This window comes from Bufo bufo, chromosome 9 (assembly GCF_905171765.1).
Source record: "Bufo bufo chromosome 9, aBufBuf1.1, whole genome shotgun sequence".
Lineage (NCBI taxonomy): Eukaryota > Metazoa > Chordata > Amphibia > Anura > Bufonidae > Bufo > Bufo bufo.
In genome coordinates this window covers 53119112-53141031 of record NC_053397.1, presented here as the reverse complement: position 1 = coordinate 53141031, position 21920 = coordinate 53119112, and positions in this window count along the sequence as shown.

Here is a 21920-nt window from a genome sequence, read left to right as displayed (position 1 = left end):
ATTGTATAGATCGATAGATATTTTTCACCATGTGAACTAACACGAAGCAGAGAGAAAAAGAAGAATAAAAAAAAGTCCTTGGCCTGTCCTTATCTATAGACACTCCCTGCATGTAGCTGAATAGCAGCCATAGCAATACTGATCAGGTAACAGGAACCTCACCTGTCTGCCCTTGGCACAGCAACCACACCGAAAAGATCAACAGAACACAAGTCAACCAATTCAATGAGGCACTGATGTTGCTTAGCTGCACAGTTAGAAAAGATGCTTGAAAATCACAAAAACCAGCATTTTATGTAGTTATGCAGCCTTCACAGAATAGGTAACTTCACTGTAAATGCTTCGATAGATTAGTAAGCATACTCAGATAGGGGTTATTGATGATCCACTCATAGGAACCACCAGACTAACAGTTCCAGATTCACAATCGTATAGCTATTGCTTACACACGATGTAGTGGATCAAGGAAGTAAAGATGGCTGCGTGATGATATACCCATGTGGTGCACGTTCAGTATGAGGATCAGTCTTTAATGGATGGAAACATAAGTCTAACAGATCTCATTGACTTTCTTATTAAAGCACAGTAGACTACATCAATCTGCTTGTCAAAAATAAGAGCAACCTGAAGAAAGGGAACCCGATGAAAGCAACCGCACAAAAAATACCACTGAACTCAGTAGAGATTACAGGCTATGGACCTCTTTGGGGCAATTTTTTTTTTTTTACGATTGCATTTTACTCAATTCGGACTAAAAATCATTTTTTAAATTGGTCTGTGTTAAAAATGTAAAGACATTTTTGAGATACAAGGGTTAAAAAAAAAAAAAAAATCTATCTATTTGCAGAATGTGGCTTCTGAGTTCCGTCAGCTGATGGCTCATGTGAAGCCTTATCTCTGACGTCCTGACCTCAAACACTCTTAGACCATCTTTTTATCAGTTTGATAAAATTTTAGCTATATCAGGCATGCTCAACCTGCGACCCTCCAGCTGTTGCAAAACTACAACTCCCAGCATGCCTGAACAGCCTACAGCTATCAACCTACAGCAGGGCACGGTGGGAGTTATAGTTTTACAACAGCTGGAGGGCCGCAGGTTGAGCATCCCTGGTCTAAATGAATGCTTAGGAGATCAGAGATAAGGCTTCACATGAGCCATCAGCTGACAGGACTGTGAAGTGATACTCTGCGAACAGACTGATTTTTTTTTTAACCCTTGTATCTCAAAAAACGGCTGAACATTTTTAATAAAGACCACATGCAAAAAATGATTTTTATTAGTTTTTTCAGTCATTTTTACAGGCAGAGAAATCGGCACAAACAGCTTTAGGCCTCATTCACACATATGTGGACCACGATCCGTGAAAACCCGGCCTGCCGTCCTGTTGAGTGCATGAGCGCACGGTGTCATTGATTGTTACGACAATGTGCGCTTCGTGCCGCCGCTGTACAGTAATACACCCGTACAGATGTACAGCGGCGGCAGCACGAAGCGCACAGCGTCATAGCAACCAATGACACCGTGCGCTCATGCGCTCATGCACTCAACAGGACGGGAGGCCGGGTTTTCACGGATCGTAGTCCACGTATGTGTGAATGAGGCCTTACTCTGAGATAATCGTGTCACCTATATAAAGGGGTGACTTTTACTTTTGATATTTGCTCTTAAGACGAAGTAAAACAGAAATTACTCTGGTAACAAGGCATGCAACTCTTTAAAATGATGTATGTGGCAATGTAATACCAGTAATACTATTCATTGCACCGGAATAAATAATAAATGCACGGAATAAGACGCTGAGCCGTATTAACAAGTGACACCTGCCAGCCATTAGATTTTCCATTCCACAAATCCTCTGTTGATTGAATGGATTCAGCTCAATCAATGCTTTCCACATTCAGGCCATTTTACAACATGTTTCCACAAATTAGATATTCACCATTCGGATACAGCATGAATAGTTAAAGAACGGCATGTGGGCTTCTAGTTAACAGGGATAACTATGAAATCTTCAGAGACAGTCATGAAATACATTGAACCTGGCTGACTGTCTGCATCTGACACACCGCACTGAATTTAATACTCCGTTTGTTCTTATGGTTTTTATAAAAAAAAAGTTTTTTTAAAGATGATTGAATCACTGGACAAAACATATGGCGATAACGACAGCAAGCCCGTGGAGCAGTATGAGCTGCACACGTAGTCTGGGGCTACACTGCACCTAATGATTGTCAATGGCGTCAGAAAAAATCCAGACCGGATGGCTTTTGTGTTGCTTTAGGGCTCGTTCACACGACTGTGTGAAGCCCATGCCGTGGACCGCAAATTGCAGTCCGCAACACACGGGCACCATCCGTGGGGCAGCCGCATGGGGATCGCAGACCCATTCACTTGAATGGGTCCGTGATCCTTCCGTTCCGCAAGTTCTATCTTTTTGCGGTGCGGAGTCACGGAACGGAACCCCAGAAAGCACTCTGTAGTGCTTCTGTAGTGTGCTGTTCCGCATCTCCGGATTTGCTGACCCATTGAAGTGAATAGGTCTGCATCCGTGATGCGGAATGCTGCCCATGTTTTGCGGATCCGCAAATAAGGTCCGCAATACGACAACTGGCAGCACACGTTCGTGTGAATGAGCCCTTAAGAGGGGAGACCTTGGGTGTGACGAAATCCAGCAGAGGTAACCTGTGAGTCATGCCGTGACCCCATTCATTTCTAGGGTTGCAGTGTTCGACCTCATGCACACAACTGTGCCTATACTGCGGCCCACAAACTGTGGGTCTGCAATATACGGGCACCGGCCGTTTTCACAGATGCGGACCCATTCACTTGAATAGGTCCACAATCCAGAACATAGTATGTGGAGGCACGGAGAGGAACATGCTCTGCTTTTTTTTTTTTTTTTTTTCGCGGTGCAGACGGATCTCTGACCCATTCAAGTTAAATTGTTCCGCATCCGTCAGCACCGGCCACATGTACGATGCATGTTTACGCAATTTACGGTCCCAATGGGTGGCACACGTTCATGTGCATGAGCCCTGACTTACAATGACATCCTTGGACACTCCCAAGATTGCCGTGTAGTGCCAGCCTTAGACCCACTGACTTTAATGTAAACCGCTTGCAATGTGACACATGTCGCTATGTAGCCCCAGCATTAAGATCTGGAACAGGATAGAGGGAACAAGACTCCTTGTTCTGAATACAATGGACTTCTTGTGTTCATACTGAAGATCCGTCTTCCTGGATACAGCCCCTGCTCTTCTTCAGGATGCCCTCAACCCTGTGCCTTCTGCAACACACTGGATTGTCACTTGATATAAATAAATAAAAATTAAAGGTGAAAAATTGAAGAAAAACAACAACTCAGGCCAGTCATCGTTCCCGTGATTACTGCAGCCAATCACTGGCCTTAACTCTTTCAGCCCCGGAGGTTCTTTGATTTTTGGAGTTTCCATTTTTTACTCCGTGCCTTTCTGGGGCCATAGCTTTTCTGTTTTCCATTCACATAGTCGTATGAGGGCTTGTTTTTTTTTTTTGCAGGAAAAAGTTGCACTTTCTAATTCCACCATTAAATAAAATTTGAAATGGGGTGAAATTGGACACAATTCTGCCAATTTTATGGGTGTTGTTTTTACAGTGTTCCCTATACGGTAAAACTGAGCAGTTACTTTCATTCTCCATGGCATTACAATTACGGCAATACCACATATGTATAGTGTTTTTTTTTTCTTTTTGTCACTATATTGACCCCTATAACTTTTTTGTGACCAAAAAAGGTGAATCGGCCATTTTGCCTTTTTTTTCCCATTTTCTGTATGGCATAAATATTTTACAATTTTAATAGTACGAGCATTTTCGCACGCGGTGATGCTCATGATGTGTATTCTTTTTTTATTTTAATTTTAGGGAAAGAGGGAATATTTGAATTTTTTTATTTTTATATATATATATATATATATATATATATATATACAGTACAGACCAAAAGTTTGGACACACCTTCTCATTGAAAGAGTTTTCTTTATTTTCATGACTATGAAGGCACTAAAACTATGAATTAACACATGTGGAATTATATACATAACAAACAAGTGTGAAACAACTGAAAATATGTCATATTCTAGGTTCTTCAAAGTAGCCACCTTTTGCTTTGATTACTGCTTTGCACACTCTTGGCATTCTCTTGATGAGCTTCAAGAGGTAGTCCCCTGAAATGGTCTTCCAACAGTCTTGAAGGAGTTCCCAGAGATGCTTAGCACTTGTTGGCCCTTTTGCCTTCACTCTACGGTCCAGCTCACCCCAAACCATCTCGATTGGGTTCAGGTCCAGTGACTGTGGAGGCCAGATCATCTGGCGCAGCACCCCATCACTCTCCTTCATGGTCAAATAGCCCTTACTTTCAAAGTTTTCCCAATTTTTCGGCTGACTGACTGACCTTCATTTCTTAAAGTAATGATGGCTACTCGTTTTTCTTTACTTAGCTGCTTTTTTCTTGCCATAATACAAATTCTAACAGTCTATTCAGTAGGACTATGAGCTGTGTATCCACCTGACTTCTCCTCAACGCAACTGATGGTCCCAACCCCATTTATAAGGCAAGAAATCCCACTTATTAAACCTGACAGGGTACACCTGTGAAGTGAAAACCATTTCAGGGGACTACCTCTTGAAGCTCATCAAGAGAATGCCAAGAGTGTGCAAAGCAGTAATCAAAGCAAAAGGTGGCTACTTTGAAGAACCTAGAATATGACATATTTTCAGTTGTTTCACACTTGTTTGCTATGTATATAATTCCACATGTGTTAATTCATAGTTTTGATGCCTTCAGTGTGAATCTACAATTTTCATAGTCATGAAAATAAAGAAAACTCTTTGAATGAGAAGGTGTGTCCAAACTTTTGGTCTGTACTGTATATATATATATATATATTTTAGTAAACTAAGCCAATATATAGGTGGTGTAAGCGCCACTGTGATAGACAGCATGAAAGCCAACTCTGGTATATGGAGGGAGCTATTGTACCCTTGGAGAAATGCTTCTAGGGAGGAAAAGCTCAAAAACCCACATTTACTAAAGTTAAGGATAACGTGCCGAACAAGAATATAGGCTTAAAAGGATTGTCAGCTTTTTTATATTGATGACCTATCCTGAGGATCAGTGGGGGTCCGACTTCTGGCACCTCTGGCAATCATTTGTATGAAGAGAAGGCAGCAGCCGTACCAGCGATGACTTCGCTTCACAGTTTACCTGCTTGCCGTCGCAATCGCAGCCGTGAGCAGGTGTAATTACATCTCCGCCATCCCATTCACTTCAATGGGACATCTCCATCCTATTCACTTGAAGCCAGAGCCGTTCCCATAGAAGTTAATGGGATGGCTGAGATGTAATTTTACCTGCTCACGGCTGCAGTAGCGACGGCGAGCAGGTAAACAGAGACGAGAAGGCAGTGCTGGAATGGGCGTGGCCTTCTCTTCAAACAGTTGATTAGCGGGGGTGCCGGGAGCTGGATACCCGCCAATCTGATATTGACGACCTATGACCTATAGTGAGGATGAGAGTTGAGAGAATTTCATATTTTGAAATTCGTTCACACTTCGTTTGGTGGTAAAAGGTGAATTGCGTTATGGATTCCGTTACCACGGACCATAACGCAATTCTATGATGGAATGCATAACGGAATGCCTTTAGAGACATTCCGTCATAATAGAAGTCTATGGGCTGCAAAACAGATCCGTCCTGTTTCTGTTTTGCAACCCATAGACTTCTATTATGACGGAATGAATAACGCAATGCCTCGAAAGGCATTCCGTTATGCCTTCCGTCATAGAATTGCGTTATGGTCTGTGTTAACGGAATCCATAACGCAATTCACCTTTTACCACCAAAGTGTGAACGAATTTCAGAAGTGGAAATTCACTCATCTCTAATGAGGATAGTTTGTCAGTATAAAAAAAGTGGACAGCCCTGTGCACCAAAATCTTCTCGCCCATTTAGATTTTAGATTGGATTACTAAATCTCCCCCGAGTTTAATGGAATATGTCACTATTTTTTCAAATTTGTATGCAATTGGAGGTAAAGTAAATTCACTGTGCACCTCTATAGGTTCCCCTATTATAGCCGTATACAAAACCTAGGCCATGTTCACACACTGCGGAATGCGCACCTAAATCCTGGCGATCCACTGACATTGTACCAGCAATTCATGGTAATTGGGTATTTTATGCCCTAGTCACTTGGTCAGGAAAACAATGGGACGCGGATTCCCTGTGGCTGCTACCGGCTTGTGGAATCTGCGCCACAATTCCAGTGTAGAAAGACCCTGTGTGAACAAGTCCACAGCAAACACACACACACATCGGGAGAGATTCATCAAACAGTCTGAAAGAAAAAGGTCTTTGTTGCCCATGGCTACCAATCACAGCGCAGCTTTCATTTTCCAAGAGTGCTGTAAGAAATTAAAGCTCCATTGTGATTGGCTGATGGGCAACAAAGACAGTTTCTCTTTCATGAATCTCACCAGTATCAGCGCTTATGTAAGAGACTTCACAATGCATGGAATACAAGCTTCATAATCCGTAACCGCGCCTATACGTGATGACATCACTGGAGCGCAACAACTACTGAATGTACAGCATGAGCCGTGGATTTCTTTCCTCTGCGGGCTGGAATCACCATAATTACCCACAAGGTTTGAGACCTGCAGGTTAATCACCTGTTCCAGTTTATGGGGGTAAGGTAGAGAATTTATTAAGATTGACGTTTCTGATGCCAGTCTTAAAGGGAATGTGTCATCAGAAAATGACCTATTGTTTACATGACATTTTTATGTTTAACATATTTAAGAATTTATCTTATTTTTAATTTTCATGTCAATATCTATATTTAAATAAAACCCATAAAATCCTTCAGTTTTTGCACTGGTCACTAAGCTTAATAATCGTCGTCACTTGTAGGTCTGTACAGATCACTTTATGCAGTTATCTGCTTATCTGTCATTCTAATCCTGCCTGTAATGATATCACCTCTGTGTACAGATAAGACAGGGTCCACCATTCACAATAGGCGATTGTCTAATAGCTTCTCTATTCTTTCCTTGTACAATGACCTCTGCACAGGGCACAGAGCATGCCTAGAAAACTCTCCCATAGAAGTCAATGAGGTCCCTGCTGACTATTGTGTCTGTGGAACATGGGGCTGCCGTAAAACAATTTTCTTAACGCTGTTCAGAACAGCTCAGGCAAGATGGTCGCCCCCCATAATCATGTTCAGGAAATAGAATAAAAAAAATGTGTAATCAGAAAATAAAAAGATTAGAAAAGAAGGCTGTGTGTTACTGTCTGGCTTTAACTGGCAGATACAATTTTTGGTGACACATTTCCTTCAAGAAATCTCACTGGCATACAACTCACCAAAATGTTTTAATAGGCATGTCTCTTAAAGGGGTTGTCTGGGATTTTGATATTGATGGCCTATCCTTAGGACCGGTCATCAATGGCCGATTGGAGGGCATTTGACTTCTGTTTGCACCATACTTTGTAATAGTGCCGTGGTTGGTATTTCAACTCAGGCCTATTCACTTGAAGGGGCCTGAGCTGGGTCTAGGCCATGTGATCAATGAACGAGATTTCACTGGTGTAGGAAGAGGCGGCGGTGGCTCAGCAGAGCGCAGCATCCTCTTCAAAGAGCTGATCAGCAGGGGTGCTGGGAGTCCAACCCCCACCAATCAGATATTGATTACCTATCCTGAGGATAAACCGTCAATATCAAAATCTCAGAGAACCCCTTTAATAATTTGCACCAGAAAATGAAATCTGCGCCAAGTACCATCTGCAACTGAGGCCACTGTGGTGTAGACAGTGATGTACTGGGGAACCCAGACATATTTTAGCCCTGATTATAATGTACACGTAAAAACAATCAACCAATCCTGCCCTCATGACACCAAAGAAATTACTGCCGTCACAAACCAGTACCAGGCTACTTTCTCACTACCTTTTTTGCGGATCCGTCATGGATCTGCAAAAACACTTCCGTTAGAATAATACAACCGCATGCATCCGTCATGAACAGATCCGGTTGTATTATGTCTTCCATAGCCATGACGGATTCGTCTTGAACACCACTGAAAGTCAATGGGGGGCGGATCCGTTTTCTTTTGTGCCAGATTGCGTCAACGAAAACGGATCCATCCCCATCGACTTAGGCCACTTTCACACGAGCGAGTTTTCCGCGCGGGTGCAATGCGTGAAGTGAACGCATAGGACCTGCACTAAATCCTGACCCATTCAATTTTCCATTTTTTTCAAACATCAGTTCTGTGTTGCGTGAAAAACGCAGCATGTTCTATATTCAGCGTTTTTCACGCAGCTCTGGCCCCATAGAAGTGAATGGGGCTTCAGTGAAAAACGCATAACATCCGGAAGAGAGTGCGGATGCAATGCGTTTTTCACTGATGGTTGCTAGGAGATGTTGTTTGTAAACCTTCAGTATTTTTTTATCACGCGCGTGATAAACGCATCAAAACGCACTGCACCCGCGTGGAAAAAACTGAACGGAAGGCAATTGCAGACAAAACTGACTGAACTTGCTTTTTGGTGTCGGCCTCTAGAGCGGAATGGTGACTGAACAGAGGCAAACTGATGCATTCTGAGCGGATCCTTTTCCATTGGGGCAAAACTGATCCGTTTTGGACCGCTTGTGAGATCCCTGAACGGATCTCACAAATGGAAAGACAAAACGTTAGTGTAAAAGTAGCCTAACATACAGACATAGCCAACAAGATTTATCTCACTGAGCACGTAGGTTCATTCATGGAAAGCTCAGATTACAACGTAAATATAATAAAAATGCGTACCGGTTCCAGGCCAGAGGGCACCACTCCTTCACTGGCTCTTTGCATATGTCATTTGGGCAATACATTCAGCGCACACCTTGGGGGCATTTACCAACGAGGAGAATATTGAAGTCAGTTTTGCTTTCAGTCATTGCCGTAATTTTCACTAAATTTATCAAACATTGTTTGATAAATTAGCCACATATTAGCTTCTACTCCATTTTGTACACCACTTCTGGAGTTATACCAGGGGAATTTTTTTGGGTAAACTTAGTCGCAGTTGATAAAGTGCACCTAATTAACATAGCTATCTACAGTTGCAAGAAAAAGTATGTGAACCCTTTGGAATGATATGGATTTCTGCACAAATTGGTCATAAAATGTGATCTGATCTTCATCTAAGTCACAACAATAGACAATCACAGTCTGCTTAAACTAATAACACACAAAGAATTAAATGTTACCATGTTTTTATGGAACACCCCATGTAAACATTCACAGTGCAGGTGGAAAAAGTATGTGAACCCCTAGACTAATGGCATCTCCAAGAGCTAATTGGAGTGAGGTGTCAGCCAACTGGAGTCCAATCAATGAGATGGGATTGGAGGTGTTGGTTACAGCTGCCCTGCCCTATAAAAAACACACACCAGTTCTGGGTTTGCCTTTCACAAGAAGCATTGCCTGATGTGAATGATGCCTCGCACAATAGAGCTCTCAGAAGACCTACGATTAAGAATTGTTGACTTGCATAAAGCTGGAAAGGGTTATAAAAGTATCTGCAAAAGCCTTGCTGTTCATCAGTCCACGGTAAGATAAATTGTCTATAAATGGAGAAAGTTCAGCACTGCTGCTACTCTCCCTAGGAATGGCCGTCCTGTAAAGATGACTGCAAGAGCACAGCGCAGACTGCTCAATGAGGTGAAGAAGAATCCTAGAGTGTCAGCTAAAGACTTACAAAAGTCTCTGGCATATGCTAACATCCCTGTTAGCGAATCTACGATACGTAAAACACTAAACAAGAATGGATTTCATGGGAGGATACCACAGAGGAAGCCACTGCTGTGCAAAAAAAACATTGCTGCACGTTTACTTTTTGCACAAGAGCACCTGGATGTTCCACAGCAGTACTAGCAAAATATTCTGTGGACAGATGAAACCAAAGTTGAGTTGTTTGGAAGAAATACACAACACTATGTGTGGAGAAAAAGAGGCACAGCCCACCAACATCAAAACCTCATCCCAACTGTGAAGTATGGTGGTGGGGCGTGGGGGCATCATGGTTTGGGGCTGCTTTGCTGCGTCAGGGCCTGGACAGATTGATATCATCGAAGGAAAAATGAATTCCCAAGTTTATCAAGACATTTTGCAGGAGAACTTAAAGAGGACCTTTCACCTGTATAAACTATGTGAACCGAGTATGCTGCCATATAGAGCGGTGCCCGGGGATCTCACTGCACTTACTATTATCCCCGGGCGTTCTCCCGTTATAGGCTCCGGTACCTTTGCTCCTTAAGTTATAGTAGGCGGGTCTTCCCTTGTCCTGTGGGCGTCTCCTTCTCCTAGGCTGCAGCGCTGGCCAATCGCAGCGCACAGCTCACAGCCTGGGAGTTTTTTTTCTCCCAGGCTGTGAGCTGCGATTGGCCAGCGCTGCAGCCTAGGATAAGGAGACGCCCACAGGACAAGGGAAGACCCGCCTACTATAACTTAAAAAGCAAAGCTACCGGAGCCTATAACGGGAGAACGGAGCGGCGCCCGGGGATAATAGTAAGTGCAGTGAGATCCCCGGGCGCCGCTCTATATGGCAGCATACTCGGTTCACATAGTTAATACAGGTGAAAGGTCCTCTTTAAGGCCATCTGTCCACCAGCTGAAGCTCAACAGAAGATGGGTGTTGCAACAGGACAACGACCCAAAGCATAGAAGTAAATCAACAGAATGGCTTAAACAGAAGAAAATACGCCTTCTGGAGTGGCCCAGTCAGAGTCCTGACCTCAACCCGATTGAGATGCTGTGGCATGACCTCAAGAAAGGGATTCAGACCAGACATTCCAAGAATATTGCTGAACTGAAACAGTTCTGTAAAGAGTAATGGTCAAGAATTACTCCTGACCATTGTGCACGTCTGATCTGCAACTACAGGAAACGTTTGGTTAAAGTTATTGCTGCCAAAGGAGGTTCAACCAGTTATTAAATTCAAGGGTTCACATAATTTTTCCACCTGCACTGTGAATGTTTACATGGTGTGTTGAATAAAAACATGGTAACATTTAATTCTTTGTGTGTTATTAGTTTAAGCAGACTGTGATTGTCTATTGTTATGACTTAGATGAAGATCAGTTCACAATTTATGACCAATTTGTGCAGAAATCCATATCATTCCAAAGGGTTCACATACGTTTTCTTGCAACTGTATGTCTGCTTTTCCACAATGTAAAAATTACAAAAATCAGCTAAATTTGTAACTTTATTTTTGCAAGTACGGTATACATGTGCAAAGGAATAGCGTTGTTTATGCCGCTGCATACGTCCGCCATTGATTTCCACTGTTTTTTGCAGCGTCCAGTAGCATCAGACACAAGATACTACTTTTTCTAATGCTGTTGACAAAAAGATATGCCAACATATACCAGTCACGTTTGGCAAACGAACATTTGTAGAACAGTGGGGTTAGTATTGGGCCCTATCCTCTTCAATATATTTATTAATGATCTTGTAGAAGGCTTGCACAGTAAAATATAAATTTTTGCAGATGACACTAAACTGTGTAAAGTAATTAACACTGAAGAGGACAGTTTACTGCTACAGAGGGATCTGGATAGATTGGAGGCTTGGGCAGAGAAGTGGCAGATGAGGTTTAACACTGACAAATGTAAGGTTATGCACATGGGAAGGAATAATGCAAGTCACCCGTACATACTAAATGGTAAAACACTGGGTAACACTGACATGGAAAAGGACCTAGGAATTTTAGTGAACAGCAAACTAAGCTGCAGAAATCAGTGTCAGGCAGCTGCTGCCAAGGCCAATAATATAATGGGTTGCATCAATGCATAGATGCCCGTGATGAGAACATATTCCTACCACTTTACAAATCATTAGTCAGACCACAAATGGAGTACTGTGTACAGTTCTGGGCTCCTGTAAACAAGGCAGACATAGCAGAGCTGGAGAGGGTTCAGAGGAGGGCAACTAAAGTAATAACTGGAATGAGGGAATTACAGTACCCTGAAAGATTTTCAAAATTATGGTTATCCACTTTTATAAAAAGACGACTGAGGGGAAATCTAATTACTATGTATAAATATATCAGGGGGCAGTACAGAGATCTCTCCCATCATCTATTTATCCCCAGGACTGCGACGAGGGGACATCCTCTGCGTCTGGAGGAAAGAAGGTTTGTACACAAACATAGAAAAGGATTCTTTACGGTAAGAGCAGTGAGACTATGGAGCTCTCTGCCTGAGGAGGTGGTGATGGGGAGTACAATAAAGGAATTCAAGAGGGGCCTGGATGTATTTCTGGAGTGTAATAATATTACAGGCTATAGCTACTAGAGGGGTCGTTGATTCAGGGAGTTATCTGATTGCCTGATTGGAGTCGGGAAGGAATTTTTTTTGGGGAAAATTGGCTTCTACCTCAGTTTTTTCTTCTTTTTTTTTTGCCTTCCTCTGGATCAACTTGCAGGATAACAGGCTGAACTGGATGGACAGATGTGTGAGAGTGATTCTCCGTTCTGGACACCGCTAGTTTCATAGGAGCCCACGGCATAAGGGTCCATTCACACGTCCGAATGAATGGGTCCACAACCGTTCCGCAATTTTGCGGAACAGGTACGGACCCATTCATTTTAATGGGGCCGCAAAAGATGTGGACAGCATACAGTGTGCTGTTCGAATCCGTAGTTCCATTCTGTAGCCCCGCAAAAAAGATAGAGCATGTTCTATTCTTGTCCGCTATCTTGTCCATGGAGAAGAATAGGCATTTCTATCATGGTGCTGGACATGTGCGGTCCGCAAAATGCGGAGCGCACATGGCCGGTGTCTGTGTTTTGCAGATCCGCAAATTGCGAACGTGTGAATGGACCCCTATACTGATTTTTAATGCTGTGTGCCTCTGCTTGACCTTCCCTCTACACGATCATACCGACAAAGCTGTCAGTATGATTCCATAGCAGTCAGGTCATGCAGAGGCACACAGCATTATAAATCATGGTAACACTGTGTGCTCCTGCAAGTCCAGAACGGAGGATCACGCTCGCACACATGGAGCGTGATTCCCGCAATGGACTCGCTCGTGTGAAACAGCCCTAATGCCATGCGCTCCCGCAAGACGAGCGGTGTCCAGAATGGAGAGCCACGCTCACACACGCTCATGTGAATGAGACCTTATTGGAGACAAATGTTCGTATGAATATACCGTAAATTCCATGTGTATAGGTGTCCAGTGTCGGACTGGGGTGCTAAGGGCCTATCAGTAAAATTCATTCCGAGGGCCCATAGTAAAGCTACATGCAAATATCACCTATTCACACAGCAGCGGCAAGACGCTACGAGATGATTGATTATGGGGGTCCCTGCAGTGACTTCGAGACAGCAAGTCTCTGGGTAAATCGGACGCTGGCTGGCCTGTCTATATCTGGAAGTTCTCAGCCACTTGACGCATCTATAATAAGCTGGGCAGCTTGCTAAATATGAACATAGGCTGGTTGAGATGTGCAGTCTACTGTATCCTGTGCCACTTGTGCAGGGGGTCCGGAACTAGGGACTCACCAGGGGATCCACCATTAGGAGTCCATTGGGCGGTCCTATCAGTGACCGGCAGCCTTCCCTGAATACATGTACATATAAATAGCTGCCAAACAACTGGACTCCTAAACACAGAAATGATTAGGTTGACCAAACTACATGTTCTTCTGAATGTTTCCCACAATCCACAAAATGGACTTCATATTCAACATGCCAGATCTTTCACAATGGAGACAGTGGCCCATATTTACTAAAGTGATTGCGCCGAGACCTTGTAAAATACGACACAATGACGTTTTAGAAAAATACACTGCACTTTACGTGGCCAAGGATGTGACTACCGCCACCAAAATTTTGGCATAAAACTGTTGCAAAGCAAGACAACCAGTAGGCGGTATAAAATTTTAAACCAACTGTCTAGTCGAACATCAAAGTTATCATTCAGCCGAAGGCCGCATTCACACATACGTGGATTTTCACAGACCGCGGTCCATGAAAACCCGTCCTGCTGAGTGCATAATCTATACGATTGTATTACTGTACACCGGCGGCAGCACAAAGCGCACAGCTTCATAGCAACCAATGACGCTCAGCAGGCCGGGTTTTCACGGGTGTGAATGAGGCCTAACCCAGTGTGATAAATTTGGAGCATCTTTAGGCTTAGGCTACTTTTACATCTGCGTTTTCAAATCCGCTATCGATATCCGTCATTGGAAGAAAACGCTTCAGTTATGTCCCCATTCATTGTCAATGGGAACAAAACTGAACTGAACGAAACGCAGTGCACCAGAATGTGTTCTGTTCCGTTTGGTTGCGTCCCCATCGCGGACAGAATAACGGTGCAAGCAGCATTTTTCTGTCCACGATGTGGTGCAGAGCAAGACGGATCCGTCCTGACACACAATGTAAGTCAATGGGGACTGATCCGTTTTCTCTGACACAATAGAAAACGGATCTGTCCCCCATTGACTTTCAATAGTGTTCAAGAGGGATCCGTCATGGCTATATAAGAGATAATACAGCCGGATCCGTTTATGACGGATGCAGACTGTTGTATTATTGTAACGGAAGCGTTTTTGCAGATCCATGACGGATACGCAAAAAACGCTAATGTGAACGTAACCTTAGTTCACAGTCTACATTTTAGACAAGATTAGTAAATTTGCCCCCCGATTAACAGAATGTTACAGAAACAAAAATAAAAGGCGCTAACTGCGGCAAATGTCAATTCGGCGTCTAAATAATACACCACAGTGATGCCGTGACGTTACCTGATGTTACTTTCTGAATTGCTTTGCAATTACTGTGCAGGTGCTGCCCTCTGCTGTCTGGAAGATGCAATAGCAAAATGTTCATCAATTAAAAAGTCATTCCAAATCTAAGTTAAACCAAACTGTATTTCAAGTTTGTAGTGAATATTAAAAATAATAAAAGCAGATTATAGATTGATCCTGTTCATTTCTATAGGGTCAAACTAATACCACAGTGCAGTCATTAGCGGGGTTTTTTTCACGTCAGCACAGAACCGCAACTGTCTGCCTACGTTTGATGCAGCATCTTCACTGATTTGATTAAACCATACGCAAGACAATGTTTTCATCCATTAAATGTATCCTTTTTTTATCCAGATACCTCCTTCCTTTGATAGATTTCAAACTTTTATTTAATTAAAGGTTCCACAAAAACGTATACGTTATATTAAAATAAATGGACAAAAAAATACTGAAAGGTATGTGCACATCCAAACAAAAAAAGGATAACTGCAAAATTGCATACGTTTGTGTACTTTCTTTTACTGTATGTCCAAACGTAACAGTTTGATCTACAGCAAAAATGAAATGTGAACAGACCCTTACCTGCTTCCCGGCGCCCTGCTCCTTCTGCTGGCCTGAGCTCCGGCTACCCTTGCGTCATGTTACATTTGTCATGACGCAAGGGGAGCCAGACACCGCTGCATCCAGTGATTGGCTACAGCGATGTCGACACCTCTGGAGCCCAGGCCTGTTGGCAAAAGGAGCCAGCACCAGAAAGCAGGCAAGTCACCTTCCCTTTGCAGGTCCAGCAGAATTTGAAGGGGGGGAGGAGGGTTGCCTATTCTTGCACAACCCCTTTAAGCTACTTGCATATGGGGACTGATTTCTCTGCGCTTCCTCACAGAGATGGATCATGTGATGGACCATGTGATGAACGCAGTGACGTCATCAAAGGTCCTATTCCTCACAGATGAAGACAGAAGAGATACCGGCTGCGCGAACAAGTGGATTAAGGTGAGTTAAAATATATATATATTTTTTTTTAACCCCTCCACCCCTATTGTACTATGCATTCTGTATTCAGAATGCTATTATTTCCCCTTATAACCATGTTATAAGGGAAAATAATACAATCTACACAACCTTGAACCCAAACCTGAACTTCTGTGAAGTAGTTTGGGTCTGGTCACCACATTCAGTTTTTTATCACGCGCGTGCAAAACGCATTGCACTTGCGCGATAAAAACTGAACAACGGAACGCAATCGCAGTCAAAACTGACTGCAATTGGGTACCTACTGGAGCGGGTTTGCCGCAACGCATCCGGACACGCTCGTGTGAAAGCGTGTCCGTCATAAATGAGGCGCATCCTCCTGCAGTCCGTGCACCTCAACAGAAATGGAAATGATAAATTCGTCCTGGCTGCTGGCCACACCCCCTTTCTCGCATTGCCATATCCAAAACTATTTCTCCATAGTTTTTATGGGTCTTGTTTTTATGACGCTACCTAGGCAGTAACACAGACCAGTTACCTTCATTCTCCGGGTCAGTACCATTACAGCGATACCACATTTATATAGTTTCTCATTTTAATACTATCCGTGGGCCGTGTTATGTTAACCCATGGATTTGTGCGGGGCACCCTTTTTGCAGGGCGATCTGCAGTTTTTACTGATACCATTTTGTAGTGCGTATGACTTTTTGATCACTTTTTATTCAATTTATTGGGTGAAGTGGCAAAAATCACATCAGAAAGCATGGAATCAGCTATTTCCATTTTTCTGTTACGGCGTTTACTGTACGCTGCGTAACAATACATTTATATTTTAATAGTGCAGGCATGGCTGTGCCTATGATGTGAGGAAAGGGGCGATTTGAATTATTTATTATTTGTCACCCTAGAGCAGTGATGGCTAACCTCCAGCATGCTCCCTTCATTTCTATGGAGTTCTGAGAACAGCCAAGCAAGTGCGCCATTTGGGAGTCGTAGTCTTACCACAGCTGGAGTGCCGGAGGATAGCCATCACTGGCCTAGGTGGCTATAAGCAGCAATTATTGCCTCTCCAATTGCATTGGATTAGCAATCATTAGACTCGCCATGTTCTTATTGGGCTCTGCCATCTGCAGGGCCCCATAGGCACTACAGCTATAAAAGCCTCAATTTTGTTTCAGAGACCAGGTTTCTTTTTATAAAGAATGAACAGCTTACTGGATCTCCGCACAGCACTCCCAGGGAAAGCTGCTTCAGATGCCGTGGTCACAAATGACATTCGCTATCCAGATTTGCAGGTAAACAGCTACCATCTGTTAAAGCAATTGGCATTTATCACGTAAAGAAAGTTAATACAAGGCACTTACTAATGTATCGTGACTGTCCATATTGCCTCCTTTGCTGACTCGATTCATTTTTCATAACATACCTTGCTCATTTCCAGAGGTTATGACTAGGGATGAGCGAATCAACTTCGGATGAAACATCCAAAGTCGATTCGCATAATACTTTGTTTGAATACTGTACGGAGCGAGCGCTCCATACAGTATTAGAATGTATTGGCTCTTTTGAGTTGAAGTTATTACTTCACGAAGTCTCACAAGACTTTGCATAACTTCATAAATCAAGTTCTACTGTAAAAAAAAAAAAACACTTGGAACCAAACCAGAGTTCTGGGAAATGTTTTTTTTTTACAGTACAAATTAATTTATGAAGTTATTGCGTGAAGTCTCGCGAGACTTCGCAAAGCAATAACTTTGGCTCATAGGAGCCAATACATTCGAATACTGTACAGAGAGCTTGCTCCGTACCGTATTCAAACGAAGTATTATGCAAATCGACTTCTGATGTTTCATCCGAAGTCGATTCGCTCATCCCTAGTTATGACCACTTTGCAATCCAACAGCAGTGGTCGTGCTTGCACACTATAGGAAAAAGCTCAAGCTTCTCGGGTGGCCAGGACCGTAGGAGTCCACATAGGCACGTATGTGCAGCAGGTCCCATCCAACCTGTATCTGCATGTAACTACTTAGCACATGTTTACAGCACTATGTAATTAGCGCAAAGCACCATAAATGGAGGACAGTGCAGTTGTCTTAAATGTAATGTGGGTAACTATTTTGATATAGGTGGACGCTCTCCAGCCAGATAAGCTGTTCTGGTTTCACCAGGGCTCATGCACACAAATGTTAGCAGATGCAAATTGTGGTACTCCCTGTATGTCGTTTAGCATAGTGACAGGGCAGAAGTGGTCATTACTAGTGTTGAGCGAAGCGAGCTTTGGATGCTTCACCTGAAGAAGTTCTTTCAAAACTTCGGAACACTCTACGGAGATTCATCTCCATACAGTATTAAAATGTATGGGCTCCGATGAGCCCAAGTTAGTTATTCACAAAGTCACGTGTGACTTCATTGAATAACTTTGGTAGTTGATTTTTAAAGTGGAAAACAACTTTAAAACTTGAAACTGAACTTGGATTCGGTTCCAAGGTGCTAGTCTCTTCGGTTTCAAGTTTTAAAAGTGGTTTTCCACTTTAAAAATCAATTACCAAAAGTTATTCAACGAAGTCACACGTGAATTTGTGAATAACTAACTTGGGCTCATCGGATAAAGTTATTATACACTGAAATTTCTGCGAGGGTGATAGTAAACGGTGAATATTCCGATAACATAAATATTGGCAGAGGGGTTAGACAGGGATGTCCCCTTTCTCCTCTGCTATTTGCTATAGTTATGGAGCCGCACGCCGATATGATCAGGCAAGACAAAGAAATTGTGGGGTTTAGGTATGGCACTCACGAGGAAAAAAATTGCTTTATATGCAGATGATATTATGCTGTTTGTGGGTTCACATGGATCACTTTCTAAGATTTTTCAAGTATTTGACCAGTTTGGTAAACATGCTGGTCTTAGAATAAACTGGTCTAAATCAGCTTGTATCCCGATTGATCCTCTGAATAACTTCAGACCAGGTTTGTTGGAAATTAAGATGATTAACGAACCTGTTAAATATTTGGGTATTCAGATTACTCAAAACCCCAGGGACTACGTACAGATGAACGTGGTCCCAAAAATACAGGAAATTAGGAAGAAAATAGAGGTCTGGAAGAGACTGTTTCAATGGCTGGCCGTATCTCTCTGGTGAAAATGTGTTTATTACCCGCTCTCAATTATACTTTGTGGAATACACCGGTGATAATCCCCAAAAGATTTTTTTAAATAATAACTTGTTTATTAACGGATCTAATATGGCGTGGGAAAAAACCGAGGATAAAGGCACAAATATTGTGCATCCATGAGGAGGGGGGTGGATTATCAGTACCAGATTTGGAACTTTATTTTATTTCGCAAAGATATAAAAATACACTCGCCTAAAGAATTATTAGGAACACCTGTTCTATTTCTCATTAATGCAATTCTCTAGTCAACCAATCACATGGCAGTTGCTTCAATGCATTTAGGGGGGTGCTCCTGGTCAAGACAATCTCCTGAACTCCAAACTGAATGTCAGAATGGGAAAGAAAGGTGATTTAAGCAATTTTGAGCGTGGCATGGTTGTTGGTGCCAGACGGGCCGGTCTGAGTATTTCACAATCTGCTCAGTTACTGGGATTTTCACGCACAACCATTTCTAGGGTTTACAAAGAATGGTGTGAAAAGGGAAAAACATCCAGTATGCGGCAGTCCTGTGGGCAAAAATGCCTTGTGGATGCTAGAGGTCAGAGGAGAATGGGCCGACTGATTCAAGCTGATAGAAGAGCAACGTTGACTGAAATAACCACTCGTTACAACCGAGGTATGCAGCAAAGCATTTGTGAAGCCACAACACGCACAACCTTGAGGCGGATGGGCTACAACAGCAGAAGACCCCACCAGGTACCACTCATCTCCACTACAAATAGGAAAAAGAAGCTACAATTTGCACAAGCTCACCAAAATTGGACTGTTGAAGACTGGAAAAATGTTGCCTGGTCTGATGAGTCTCGATTTCTGTTGAGACATTCAAATGGTAGAGTCTAAATTTGGCGTAAACAGAATGAGAACATGTATCCATCATGCCTTGTTACCACTGTGCAAGCTGGTGGTGTAATTGTGTGGGGGATGTTTTCTGGGCACACTTTAGGCCCCTTAGAGCCAATTGGGCATCGATTAAATGCCACGGGCTACCTGAGCATGGTTTCTGACCATGTCCATCCCTTCATGACCACCATGTACCAATTCTCTGATGGCTACTTCCAGCAGGATAATGCACCATGTCACAAAGCTCGAATCAAATTCAAATTGGTTTCTTGAACATGACAATAAGTTCACTGTACTAAAATGGCCCCCACAGTCACCAGATCTCAACCCAATAGAGCATCTTTGGGATGTGGTGGAACGGGAGCTTCGTGCCCTGGATGTGCATCCCTCAAATCTCCATCAACTGCAAGATGCTATCCTATCAATATGGGCCAACATTTCTAAAGAATGCTATCAGCACCTTATAGGAGACACACACAGTGATATTTGAGAAGTGAAATTAAGTTTATTGGATTTACAGAAAGTGTGCTATAATTGTTTAAACAAAATTAGGCAGGTGCATACATTTGGGCACTGTTGTCATTTTATTGATTCCAAAACCTTTAGAACTAATTATTGGAACTCAAATTGGCTTGGTAAGCTCAGTGACCCCTGACCTACATACACAGGTGAATCCAATTATGAGAAAGGGTATTTAAGGGGGTCAATTGTAAGTTTCCCTCCTCTTAATTTTCTCTGAAGTGTAGCAACATGGGGGTCTCAAAACAACTCTCAAATGACCTGAAGACAAAGATTGTTCACCATCATGGTTTAGGGGAAAGATACAGAAAGCTGTCTCAGAGATTTCAGCTGTCTGTTTCCACAGTTAGGAACATATTGAGGAAATGGAAGACCACAACCACAGGCTCAGTTCAAGTAAAGGCTCGAAGTGGCAGACCAAGAAAAATCTCGGATAGACAGAAGCGACGAATGGTGAGAACAGTCAGAGTCAACCCACAGACCAGCACCAAAGACCTACAACATCATCTTGCTGCAGATGGAGTCACTGTGCATCGTTCAACCATTCGGCGCACTTTACACATGGAGATGCTGTATGCGAGAGTGATGCAGAGGAAGCCTTTTCTCCGCCCACAGCACAAAAAGTGCCGCTTGAGGTGGGCTAGAGCACATTTGGACAAGCCAGCTTCATTTTGGAATAAGGTGCTGTGGACTGATGAAACTAAAATTTAGTTATTTGGCCATAACAAGGGGCGTTATGCATGGAGGAAAAAGAACAGCATTCCAAGAAAAACACCTGCTACTTACAGTAAAATATGGTGGTGGTTCCATCATGCTGTGGGGCTGTGTGGCCAGTGCAGGGACTGGGAATCTTGTCAAAGTTGAGGGACGTATGGATCCCACTCAGTATCAGCAGATTCTGGAGACCAATGTCCAGGAATCAGTGACAAAGCTGAAGCTGCGCCGGGGCTGGATCTTTCAACAAGACAACGACCCTAAACACTGCTCAAAATCCACTAAGGCATTTATGCAGAGGAACAAGTACAACGTTCTGGAATGGCCATCTCAGTCCCCAGACCTGAATATAATTGAAAATCTGTGGTGTGACTTAGGCCTCATGCACACGACTGTTGTGTGCATCCGCGGCCGTTGTTCCGTTTCCAGTTTTTTTTCGCGGACCCATTGACTTTCAATGGGTCCGTGGAAAAATCGGAAAATGCACCGTTTTGCAGCCGCATCCGTGATCAGTGTTTCCTGGCCGTGAAAAAAATAAGACCTGTCCTATTTTTTTCACGGCCAACGGTTCACGGACCCATTCAAGTCAATGGGTCCGTGAAAGAACACGGATGCACACAAGATTGGCATCCGTGTCCGTGATCCGTGGCTGTAGGTTAGTTTTTATACAGACGGATCCGAAGATCCGTCTGCATAAAAGCTTTTTCATAGCTAAGTTTTTACTTCGTGAAAACTCAGAACCGACAGTATATTCTAACACAGAGGCGTTCCCATGGTGATGGGGACGCTTCAGGTTAGAATATACTAACAGAACTGTGTACATGACTGCCCCCTGCTGCCTGG